We start from the raw sequence: 12,962 nt of genomic DNA, 5'->3' as shown, positions 1-12,962 counted from the left end.
TTTTTTATGGTGCTTTTGGGGGACAAACAACAGCCATGGAGGCAAAGTGTTGGCATGCACAAAAGTCCTTTGCTGAAAATCCTTCCCAGCCTCTTCTTGGGTAGAATTTACTAGGAGACTCCAACTACTCCAACCACCTCCCAACACACATGAGAAAGACTCACAGAAGTGTCAAGTTTCCAACATGAGAGGTTGACTATGACAAAAAAAAAAGGAAGAGTAGAGCTCAGCAGCACAACCTTCATGTTATTCCTCAGCCTCCGTGAGCCCCTGTCCCACTTTGGCACCATTGTTACAGATAATCATGGCCTCACAGGACAAGCGGTTACAAGATGAGAGGTCATCAGTCATGAATGATGAGAGCAGTGCGTTATTCATTCACGTTAGTGGATGAACATCTATGGAAAGGCAACATAGCTGTGGGGAGCATCAGCACACAGCTCATGTACAGTCCCCAGCCAAGAGCTCTGCATCTCGTGAAACAAGGAGAGAGGAGCATGGATGCACAGACAGAGTTGCTCTCCCCACTGGTTCTCTCTTCCTTGCCTTGTATGCCATGTGAGACACCCCACCCGCATCACAGAGAGAGTGAGGAAGGTTGAGGGTGGTGATGCCTATTATTTGCATCCGTAATAAAAATACTTTCCATTTTTCATTAGCTGCAGAAGGGAATGTAACAACTGACTAATAATTTTCTTTCTTGTAGTGGAATATTCACACACATGCACAGAGACAGGGAGAATTGCATTGCAATGCCTTTGGAGCCTGAGACCAAGCAGCTGCATCCATATAAAGAAGACAGATTATACAATACAGAAAAGGTAAAATTAAATAGAATTTATTCAATTCCATCACCTTCAGTGAGCAGCAAATGCACAATAAAAAGTACAATAAATAATCTGCGAATGCCTGAGCTTACAATAGTACAAGGTTCACAAGCAGTTCAGAAGCAGAACATCTGGAATAGCTCAGTTTCTCTAAGGAGGAGAATGGGGAGAGCTCCTGCCTCACATGTGATTGCCTCTTCTTTGAGATTTCCTTGCTTCACTGCTGCAGAAATCATTTCAGCATTATGTCACAGCTGTGCAATCACCGGCAGCTTTTTGACAGTTGCAGACGTTTACCTACTTGTCCTCTTCCTAATTTGCATAAACATAAATTAATCCTGCAGAGATTAATTAAGAACAGTATTAACTTTCCTGCTTTGCTTGTAGCATAGGTCACTCACAGACTCAAAACCTCAGACTGGAAAGAGAGCTGAATCTCGAAAGCAACAGCTCATCAGCTCATCAGCTCAGGAAGCTGCGGGGAGGCAGACTGCTATTTCCCTTGCTGATATTCAGTACTGAAAAAGCAAGTGGGAAGAAGTCCCTAACCTGGTAGCAAAAGAGAAATTAATTTACAATAAATCATGTATTGCTTGTTTTGTGCAGCTGAAAATGCAGGAGCGTTTTCAGTTTACTTGCTCTTTTCACAAAAACATGTTAAGATTACTTTAATTTCTTTGATTGTGTGATTCCTGTCCTTCTTCATTGCATTATTAAATGTTAGCCTACAGCATGGTCTGATTTAAATGTCTCTACTTGTCCAGAAATAACAAGTTTTTAAATAATCCTGTTCTTCTGTGGAAAAAACCATAATTCTTTTCAATGTTACTGTTTAGCAACCAGAAAATGTGATACACAGATGAGAAAAATCAAACCAATTCCTTTTGATTTTGAGGAAGCAAGTCTTGAAAAGTCAATTTCAGGAGAAATATGACAATTTGATATTGCTTTATTTCCTTACTTATCTGTATTTTATAGAAAACTCTCCAGTCCTGCAGGATCTTCTCTGCCTGGGCAGTTCAGGGAACAGGCTGGAGGCATGCTTCAACACACAGCTTAGGAAATATTTTTGGAAATTACACCTCACAGCAGAGGTGGTTTATTTGTCCATTTGCAAGCCAGATAATTAACATTCTGTCAAGGAGAGGCCTGGGTTTCCAATAATTAAGTTGCTCTTGGACTGAGAAGCATTTTAACTGTCCTGGTTTCAGCACACCATCTCCATATAACAGTAGCTCAGTGGAATGTAGAAGCTTGTGATGCACATGAGATTATTTAAGGTGATCTCGAGGTCCTCCTGGCCATGCCCTCTCTGGGTAGAGCAATGTCCAAACAAACACTCAAGGTGAGAGGTCAGAGATGCAGAATGACAGAATCATTTCAGTCGGAAACCTTGAAGATCACCAAGTCCAGCCATTAACTCAGCACTGCCAAGGCCACCACTAGACCATGGTCTCAAGCACCACATGTATGTGTTTTTTAAATGCCCTCAGGGCTGGTAACTCAGACACTTCCCTCTTTCAACATCTTTCAATGCTGAACAACCCTTTAAGTGACAAAATCCTTTTAATATCCAATCTGAATTGCCCCTGGTGCAACTTGTCCTGTCAGTCTGGTGCTTATTATGTGTGAGAAGAGACCAACCCCCACCTTGCTGCAAAACCTCCTTTCAGGCAGCTATAGACAGCAATAAGATCTCTCCTGAGCCTCCTCCATTCCAGGCTAAACAACCCCAGCTCCCTTGGTTGTTCCTTGTAAGAATTGTTCTCCAGACCCTTCACCAGCTCCACTGCCCTTCTCTGGCCGTGCTCTAGCACCTCAATGTCTCTATTACTGAGGGGCCCAGAACTGAAGAAAAGATTCAAGGTGTGGCCTCACCAGTGCCAAGTACAGGAGTACAATCACTGGTCCTGCTGACCACACTGCTTCTGATACAGGCCAGGACTGCCAGATTCCAGGGCAAAGTGACACAGCGGTTTTGCTGGACAAGAATTCCATCTGGAAAAAGGATTTCAATATTTAAAGCAAACCACCTCAGGAGAAAAATGAGAGTTCATTTTGTAAGGGAGAAAAGCCATTAGATGGACTGTGGAGAAATTAAAGGGGCTTCCCAAACAGTATATGTGTTAACCTCTAGAGAAAACCAATCATACATATTGTATGCCTTAGCAGTATTGTAATATATCTCATTGACAGACTTTTGTCCTAGTTAATAACACCAGAGGCCTCCGGGTTTCTAATTATTGCCATCATATCCCTATGGGGAAACAAAATGGTAGTGTTGAAACTGAAATTAAACCCAGTGGAGATGCCAGCAAGGTCCCAGGGAGTGCAGCCCCAGCCCTGACTGAGTGCAGGTGCAGTGTGGTGCCCCCTCCTCCCCCGGAGCCATGGGGAGAGGGGTCAGCTGAGGACAGGCTGCAGAAGACAGCAGCAGAAGGGTTGTGCTTTCAAGCAGTGGTCATGACAGTGGTGCAGGTTTAGCTTTTCCCTCTTAATTTCACCTGCACACACCACTTGCAACGGTGATGCTGTGACCATAGCTGTGTCTTTGCTGGCAGTGCAGACCCTTCATCATCTATTCAAACTTCTCATGTCTTCTCTCTCTGGCCTTGTGTACATCTAGTCCCACCTGCGTCACCTCCCCTGCACAGTCCCACTTTCTCAGATCCAAAAATCTGTGACGGGCAACACAGCAGCACTTTAGTTAATCCTACACGGAAGGAGAATGACTGACCTTGGCACTGCCTTTCCTCCTTTCTATCATTTCTAATTTCCTGAGAACTTCCCAGGACTGTCAGAATCCTGGTTACACCATGAGGCTGCCCTAGAGTGTGGGAAATACAAGAACACACCTGCTCTTTTTCTAGTGTGACACTGCCCTAAAGACGCCAAATCAGAGCATCTTTAGCATAGGGATTACAACAAGCCGGGTGCTTTATTAACTCCATCAAGTAATGGCACAGACTGCACAGTATGGAAAGTCTCCATCCTTGGAGGTTTTCAAGATCCAGCTAGTGAAATCACAAGGCACTTGGTTTCACAGGAGGTTGGACCAGAGTCTTTCTGTGTTCCCTTCCAAGGAAAGTTATCCTACAGCCCAGTGAATTAGGATTTTAGTTGTGCCAAGCTGTGTTTCAGCAGTATGTGTATGTGTAACTGTGAGGTCAGAAAAACCCAGAAGGGAAAAGAGATGGAAAGAGTAACCTTTTCACTACTTCTCATTTTATTAGGATAAAGTTACAGAAAAACACGAAAGGATGAGGATCTATAAAGTTACTTACTCCCACATTCTTCAAGAACGAAAATAAAATGTATGTGAATAAAGCAACAAAAAAGCGCTTGACAAATACAAATTCCTAATTACTCGTATTTATTGGAAGGAGTAGAAGAAATTCAGCTCTCTTGCCATATTCCTTGATGGACTGGAGAAAGGAACACCTCCTAGAATTATTGCCTCAGTAAGAGTCAGTATGTATGTGACTGACTGGCTGTTTTAATGTATCCATCAACGGGGTAACAACTAAAAAAACCAGATAAAAATCAGAATACTTCCTTTAGAAGCAGCAGTCTTTAGGGATATTTATTATTGGTTTCTGGTGATTCTTTATATCTGGCACATTTTTGTGAGATGCCTTAATCTTCCAAAAATAAAGATTGATCTCCAGGTATTAACAAGTTCTTCTTTCAAAGTGTAAAGTGCCTTTCCATGTTATCTTTTTTTTCATGTGTCAATTTGTTTTGCAGGCCTTTTTGGCAAGACATAACTTCAATTCTGTGAGTGAATGAGAGGAGAAATTGTTGTTAAGCCAAATCCAAAAGCTAGTGTGCTGAAGGAATTAGAGATTAAATACATAGCATTTTGGGGCAAGAAAACCACACCTGCTTGTCACACTTTGCAAATAGGTGAACTCTTTGGGTAATTAATGAAAGTTACTGTCAGGTTCAAGGCTTTATTAAATTATATATTTATTATATTAGTTCTGAATTGTTGAAATAGCAGCAGCAGACATGATTAACGGGGTAACTTGTACTTAGGAAGGTAGCACCTAAGGAGGTCATTATGTCAGCATCATCAGCAGTGTTCAAGATGAAGAAGATGCATGGAAAGTCAAATTATTTCCATGGCAAACCTTGATTCATTCCAGAAGTTAGATTTGATGTTCACAGAGTCATGTCCCACATATAGTCTGAGAACATGCTAATGGTTAATAAAGGATTATCTGAATGAATACTGAATTTTGAAAAGAGATATGGAAGCCAGAGTCTATGGGCAAGAGTGTTGGACCAAATTCAGCTCTTTTTGCTGACTGGAATGTTAACTTCTCCTGACTTGGTCATTTTAACTTATTCTTAGAGCATATTCAACAAGCTCCCGTGCTAAACAACTGATGCAGGACTTGGGTGGAAATTTTATTTGGTTTAAGACTTTTGCTGCAGGTGTATAAACTGCTCTTACAAACACAGATCTTCTGATTTCTACACACATTTGTACCAAACTGCAGAGCTGGAGCCTCTGCACTTAGGATGGAGAGCAAGGAAACAGGATGAATAATGTGCTTGTCCTGGTGTACAAGCATTCAGGATTTGCTTCTTCCTCCACTGGGATTAATGAACATGTCTATCATATTCTGAAAAGTATTTGACTGTCATGCCAACAGAAGCAAGAGCTAGTCTCAGTGATAAGAACTACTTAGCAGACAGATATAATGTCCGTGTTGAAGTAAAAGCAAGTAAATCCCACCATAATGTGCTCCTGTATATACTGTGAAATCCTTCTTAAGGAAGCACAGCCTGGGTAACAGAGTTCAAATCCAGCTGAGATGTCTGGGACTGCTTTTTCAGCTTTCTCTGACTCAGTAACCCAGCACAGAACTGGAGAGAAAGTACCAGAAGGATAGTAACATGCAAAATATTTCACAGCATCACTTGAAAACTGACTTGCACCCATTAAAATGTATTGCCTGACAACTAATCCTGTAAACTCCTGCTTACTGCCCCATGAAAAGCCTGCCAGATAATGCCAGCTTTTCTGCTCACTCCCCTTCCTTGGACAAGCACAGACTGCATATGCAGTTTGAGATTCAACTCCCTCCACCTCAATCTTTCCAAAGAATTTACCAGAAAGAAAAATGGGCAGCAAAGTTAATGTTACTGAAGGGGAACTGTCCTTTCAAAATCTATGAAAAGCACAGACATTTCAAATTTTACATCTAAAACTTCTAGTAAAAATTGAAAATCTGTGATACAATAAACATAACCCACCTTGTGTTTGAATCCCTCTGGATTTGAATCTGAGTCCTTTTGAAATTACAAGGAAGAGCAGATGGGTTGATGCAAAATGCAACCTCAGTACTGTGGTCCAGGAGCAAAGAAACCACAAGCCCCCTGCACCACAGCATCTGCCATTCAGTGAGTGTCAGCAGGTCAGTGCTTTGTAGATTAAAAGAGAGATTCTTCTGTACTTCAAAATACCATAAGTGGTCAGTAAAATACCTGCACATGGGATATTTATTTACTCCAGATAAGGTTCTCCTGTATGACAAAAATCTGCCATGTGCCCAAACCACATCATGACAAAATAGCAACTTGTCCATTCACACTGAATCGAGAGTATACAAAAGTGTATAAAATCTGTACGGAAAGCAATTTTAAAAAATTGGTGGATGGGAGGCTGAACATGACTGGCAATGTGCACTTGCAGCCCAGAGCACCAACTGTGTCCTGGGCTGAATCAAAGGCGCTGTGGCCAGAAGGGCAGTGGAGGTGACTCTGCCCCTCTGTCCTGCTCTGCTCTGGTGAGACCCCATCTGAAGGGCTGCATCAGCTCTGTGGTCCTAGCATAGGATGGACATGGACCTGTTGGAACATTTCCAGAGAAGAGACGTCAAGATATTTAGAGGGATGCAGCATCTCTCATACGAGGAAAGGTGGAAAGAATTGGGTTTGTTCACCCTGGAAAAAAGACAGTTTGGGTGACTGAACTGCAGCCTTCCAGTACCTGAAGGGACCCTGCAAGGAGGATGGCGGAGACTTTTGACAAGAGCATGTAGTGGCAGGAAAAGGGAAAATGGATTCAAATTAGAAGAGAGATTCAGATTAGATATTAGGTGGGTTTTTGTTGTGAGGGTGATGAGACAAAGGAACAAGTTCCCAGAGAAGTTGTGGGTCCCCATCCCTGGAAGTGTTCAGGACCAGACTGGATGGCACTCTGAGCAACTTTGTCTAGGTGAAGGTATCCCTGTCTGGTATGTCAGTAGTGGTGGAACTAGATCACCTTTAAGGCCCTTTCCAACCCAGACCATTCTATGATTCTGTGAATAATACCATAATTGATTATGGTATTTCCACCTGCTGGACCAGTTGCTGGGTTAGGAGCCCCTGTGGGTGACATACATCCCTGTATTAGAGGATGAGTACAAGAGTCATTGACAGGAGTCACACCCCAGACATTTTACTTAAAATAAAAGAATTTTACAAGTAAAATAAAAGCTATGTGCCTGTCCTTCCAAAGGGACTGGATTTCAGACAGAGTGAGACATTGTCTTGCTTTGTAAACTATTTCAGGACAGCAGTACCCAGAGGAAGTGTTTGCAATGAGTAGCTGTACATGAGCTGGAGCTGCGTCCAATGGTAATTCAGCAGTAATCTGTGCACAGAGCAAGACAGAAATCTTGGTAGGCCCCTTACGAGCTGTGAGGTTATGTCACAGTAAGCAGTGCAAGCAGCTGCAGTAGCTTTCTGAAAGGTCTGGAGGGTTTAACAGCTACAGTATAGCAACAAAACATATCCAGAAAATGTCAGTGTGACAATTTTGTAGGCTTTCAGCATAAAGCTTGGAGACACCCTGAGCATACTCTGGAAGCCAAACCATTTTTTTTTTTTACAATCCTTACCATGTGCCTGAAGGTCAGCACTGCTTTTTCTGACACAGAGAGCTCTTCGGGAGTCTCTTGTGGTGTTTTTGGATGATTTTGCAGCAGGTGAAAAGGTTTTTTCAGCACAGGGGATTGCCTATGTGCAGCAAAAATTAATGATGAGAAATTACAACTAAATTGGATGGAAAATGCAGGTTTACAACCATCACTGCTGTCCTGAAATTTTCCTACTCCCCAAACCCTGCCCAACCGTGTGTGTTTTGCCTATTTCTATGCTTCTGTGCCATTTTCTTTCTCTTCTTCCACCATTTTACTGCTTTTTGCAACACACGAGATGGTACCAACAAGATCCATTTTTCTCCTGCAAAGGAAGAAAACCTAAGCTTTGGCTTTTTTCCTTTACCTTACTTTGCCAGTCTGAGTGTACTGGTTAAAAAAGAATCATGATTGGCATTCATGATAAGAGCAGAACTGATGCAAGATAAATCAATAGTAACATGGGCTAAACCAGCTTCAGTACATCTATCATAGCAATTCACCTAAGTTTAAATCAATTTAATTAAACGGACTCACTTTTCTGCTAGAGACAAGGCTTTACAGTGTGCCAACTTTAATCCATTGACTGAATTAAAATAATAAAAAAAGGGTGGCTGGCGATTTTCAGGTTCAAGATGATGAGTGACTGGTAGTGTCATGGAGAAGGAGCTATACAAAGGTATCTGGATGTGATCTTAAAAGAAGAAAATTATTCAGAATGAAGAAATTTCTCTTAGCATGCAATGTTATGTAGTAAACAACAATTGTTTCCTGAATTGTTAACCCTGTGCACTATCAATATCCTTGTAACCCTTGCTTCTGGTGGACAATCACCTCTTAGTAGAGTAAAAAGCCTTGCATGCTGACAGAGTCAGCATGGCTGATAATTGTAGATTAATAGCTAGCCACTTTACAAAGTAAAACTTACAGGTTTAAATCACTTTCCCCTTTAAGCCACTTGTTTCTAGGGTAAGTCACACCCCTGGCAAAGGTGGAATAATACAACTATGAGTTTTACTTAAAAATTAATATTAGTTTCGGCACCTGGAGATTTAGTTTGACTCAGATTGTTAGTGAGAACTTCCTAAATTGTAGTTTGAGTCTCCTAAACTCTCTAGGCCAGCCTAGACTTCTGCCCCTCTGCAATACTTTCAAGTAGACTGTTATGTGCAATTACTGTATCATGGGATATTTTGGCACCCAACACCAGAGATCTCTGCTTGAAATGCTCACAGGCATGATAGGCTATGAAGCCCTGCCTTTTCCATGGAGAACATTTTGTTTATGGCTGGGGCCATTTTTACCAGACCCAGTTTTGTAAAGCTCATCAGTTGCAATAAGACAAAGAATGACTTTATGTGAGAACTCTTCATCATCCTTCCTCTCCAGCTGACAGATGATCTCCAAGCAAACATCATTTTCAAGCCACTCCATTACAGCAAAGTTGACTTATTGTCATGTCATTGTTGCTGGCAGCTCCTCTGCCTGCACTGTGGCCACTCAGAGGCTCCCATCAGACACCGAGATGACGTTTCCAACTTAAAATTTTCCCCTGTAGAAGGGTTAGAAGTTTTGTGTACAGACATAATGACACAAACCTATTTGCTTTATTGTTCCCTAGCTCCCAAAATAACATCTCCTTCTTCGCTAGTGCACAATCCACTTTGAAAGATAATTGGTATGAACCTGATGGAATGTGTAACATAGATATGTCTTTCTTTTGCTTCCTTGCCCTAAAATCATGGGGGGAATTTAGGTGCCTTGATGACTGATGTTTCTTTTAAGACAAACTACTGAAGATTGTTTACATGCAGTTTGTCATTCTGGGTGAGAGTAAATTAATTTCAACAAGGACTTATTTCCCTGAAAAAAAGGAAAAAACCAAACTATTCTAAACTCAATGATAACAAGTCCTAATTTTTTTTTTTTTTTAAATCAGGATTTTGTCTCTAAGAACATGTAAGATTCCAATTTAACCCAGAAATGTTCTCATATAACTACTTCTGTTTTTTCTGATGGCTGACTTTATTTGCTTGACTTCTTCCTGTCTGGTTTCTTTTTTTTTTTTTTTTTTCCTCCAGAGTCTGTTTGATGTCTAAGGAGCAAATCAGAGCAAATAGTTCCTGCTTTGTCCAGCTAATTGCTACACTGACACTATGAACAACAGCAAAAGGAGTAAGATAGGAATTTGAGCAACAATAAAGGGAAATGCTTGGTAAAACAGGCAAAAAAGGAAAAAGACAAGACTAGGAAACAATCAGCGTTGCACTCAAATCCCTCCTACCATGTTTATACTTTTTTCTCCTAGTAACAGAATTGATCATCAGAGTGCTCCCTCAGGTCTGCTTGCTATCTTGTATGCCACAAATAAGTATATTTTGATAGTGTTAGACTCCTTAATTACTGGCCACTACTATTGCAATAATAGCGTGGTGCATTTGTCCATCCTCTTCTAGGAAACATTTCTCTTGTGTCTTATTTGTTTCTCTTGCCCTTCTTGGCAATATGCAGTTTAAAATGCAGGATAAAATGATTTTGTCTATCATAGGAAAGTCACATGTAACTGCTGCCAGCTTGAGTTTTGTGTGGAATGCATTCTAAAGGTTCACCAAGCTTTTGCCTCGATTGGCAAAAAATGAAAGGTTCACACTGAGTGTTTTCAATTATTGAGAAACAATCCTCAAAAGAGCTCCATCTCTTGTACCAGTCTGGGTAGTTACTGCACAGGCTCAGATATTAGGACTCTTGGCAATAGCTAAGAAAATACATCTGGAGTGTTGCTCAGCTGGGCTCTAAAAATTTAGACTGCTGAATGCAACCCAAATCTGGGTACCCTGGACCAGTAAGCTCAATTGCATGGAAAAATCTTGTTTCCAGATGAGGGAGGGGCTACTAAAAGTTGGGCTATGATTTTGTGGCTTTGTAAGATAAGGTCCTTGGTGGCAGTAGCAGCCTGAGGAATTGGTGGCCTCCCTTTCCTCTTCCTCACCACCCCATGTCTTCCTAATGTGCTGCTCAAACAGATTTCTGCCTGAGGCACTGTTTTTCCACAGCACTGTGAATGTGATAAAGGAATCAACAGAGCTGGTCCAACAATGTTTTCAGTTGGTCATTTTTAGGCTGGGCCAGTTCTGTGCTAGGTTTGCATGAAGGTCTGGTGTGTGAGGAGAGCTGGGCAAGCAGCAGCAATGGGGCAGCAGCCCCTTAGCACCACTGCTCGTGCTGTGGTGTGGACTTTGTGTCATGAAAGCACAGCTGAAGAGAGGATTACCAAAGGGCTGAGTGCCACTAGGCTGCCAGGAGAGCCCCCACCACTTGTGGTTCTCAGATTTCTACTTATTCAGTTGACACAGAGTGGCACTAAATTAAATACTTAAGGTCAATTAAGTGACCTCATTTGCAGAAGTGTAGCTCCCATGTGTGCCACATTCAGGGTTAGAAGCCAAATTTCTGGAGTTACTTTCCTAACACATGAGGCCAGGCTTACCTTCTCACAGAATGACACCTGGCAGAAAGGGCCTTTGTGCCTGCCTCAGGAAAATCCTGCCTGCTGCCTGAAGCTTGAGTAAGGAGATTATCTCTGCTTCCTCACCTGTAAAAAGATAATTATACTGCCCAACTTTCTAAAGAACCTTTGCATCTCCAGATAAAACATACTACAGAGAAGCTGTGCTACATGAATTATTCAAGCTAAATTAAATTAATGAAGACTGTGGAAACTCAGTTGCTTTTGTTTCTTTTTTAATGTGCTAGGTTCAGATTCTGCAGTGGCCTTTCTGGTCTCAAAATATTCTGAAAGCAGAGCACTACTAGCTCACAGCTCTGCTGAAAATATTTTCCTCATTGTCTGAAAATGTATTAATTTAATTATTGACAAGTCCACTTGTGAGAGAGTTATTGAAGCGTGACCAGCTCACCACAGTGTTTTCTCTAACCACAGAATGCCACAGGGAGTGAAAAATGAAAAGTCAATGCAATCTCTGGGAGACAGAGAGATGGATTTATGAGGAATTACAGGCTGGTTTATAAGGAAAAAAATTATCATTTGGACAACAATGTAGGATTATAAAGACAGGTCTTGCAGTGCCCAGGATCTGGACAGAATATGTACAATGTCACTCAGGATGCCTTAAATCCTCTGTACCAGTGCTTTTGGGTTAGCTGTGCTACCATCCCTGCTGTGGGCATCTTAAGATCCCCTCTCCCTTTCTCTGTCCCCAAGAAGCCAGGAGATACCTCCAGCATGAAATTCTGCAATTTTCATGCCGTAATTTGGGATGTGGGTCTGCCAGAACTAGTTTGCTGGTAGCCTGCAACTGCAGCTTAACTGAAATAAAATTATTATTATTTTGCCAAAAAGTTGCACAGCTCTTGGTGAGAACAGATTTAAGAGAGAAGCCTTACACATTATATTTGTACTCATCCTTAATTATCCTTGATGGAACATAGGCAGACATGGTATTTTTCCCCAACATGGAGAACTGGAAGCTGGCTGTCAGGCTTGAGGCCTATTTCCCGAGATTATTTTTTTTTTCAAACATATCTTTAGCCTGTCAGCTTTTTCTGTTTCACATAATTCCCTGCCCTTTTTTGGAACCTTGGAGGTGTTATGGGCTCCTCTGAAAGCAGGCTGGAATACTGGAGGAGTCTCCCAGCCTGAGTAGAGACAAGACATTGTTATCCTCATTCCTTTGAAGCTGAGTACCTGAGCCTTGCTTAACCAGGTCATTATTTTACTTTTCCTTGCTCCTGTAAAAATCCCATTATTGCCTGCTTTCAATTAACTCTCTGAATTCCAACAAAGCAGTAGGAAATGTGGGGAGGGGGCAGGAGGAGCCATATAGCATAATCTAAGGGTCATGCAGGCATTTTCCCAGTTTGCCTCACTTTGTTACCACAGAATTCCACATGATCCTGAAAACATGGATTCTTGCCTAGAGCCTATAATAAACAACCTGTCATCACTGTGTTTCTGTTTATTTAAATTAACAGAGGGATCATTTCTGTCTGGCATGCAGCAGAGCAGAAAGGCAGGAGCGGAGTGGGCTTGGCCATGCCACCCCCTTCCTGCTGCTTAGACAAGGCTGGGCTGAGTCCCAGTGCCAGTCCCAGCCCCTGCTGGCCCTAAACTGTGCCTGGGGCTGTGGACACAGCTTGGAGAAGCCTCCTTCCTGGGGAAGGGCAGGGGTTTTGTAGTTCACTACAAAGTACCTGCCTATCT

This window comes from Lonchura striata, chromosome 3 (genome assembly GCF_050655825.1).
Source record: "Lonchura striata isolate lonStrDom1 chromosome 3, ASM5065582v1, whole genome shotgun sequence".
Classification (NCBI taxonomy): Eukaryota; Metazoa; Chordata; class Aves; order Passeriformes; family Estrildidae; genus Lonchura; species Lonchura striata.
This window is presented reverse-complemented; position numbering follows the sequence as displayed.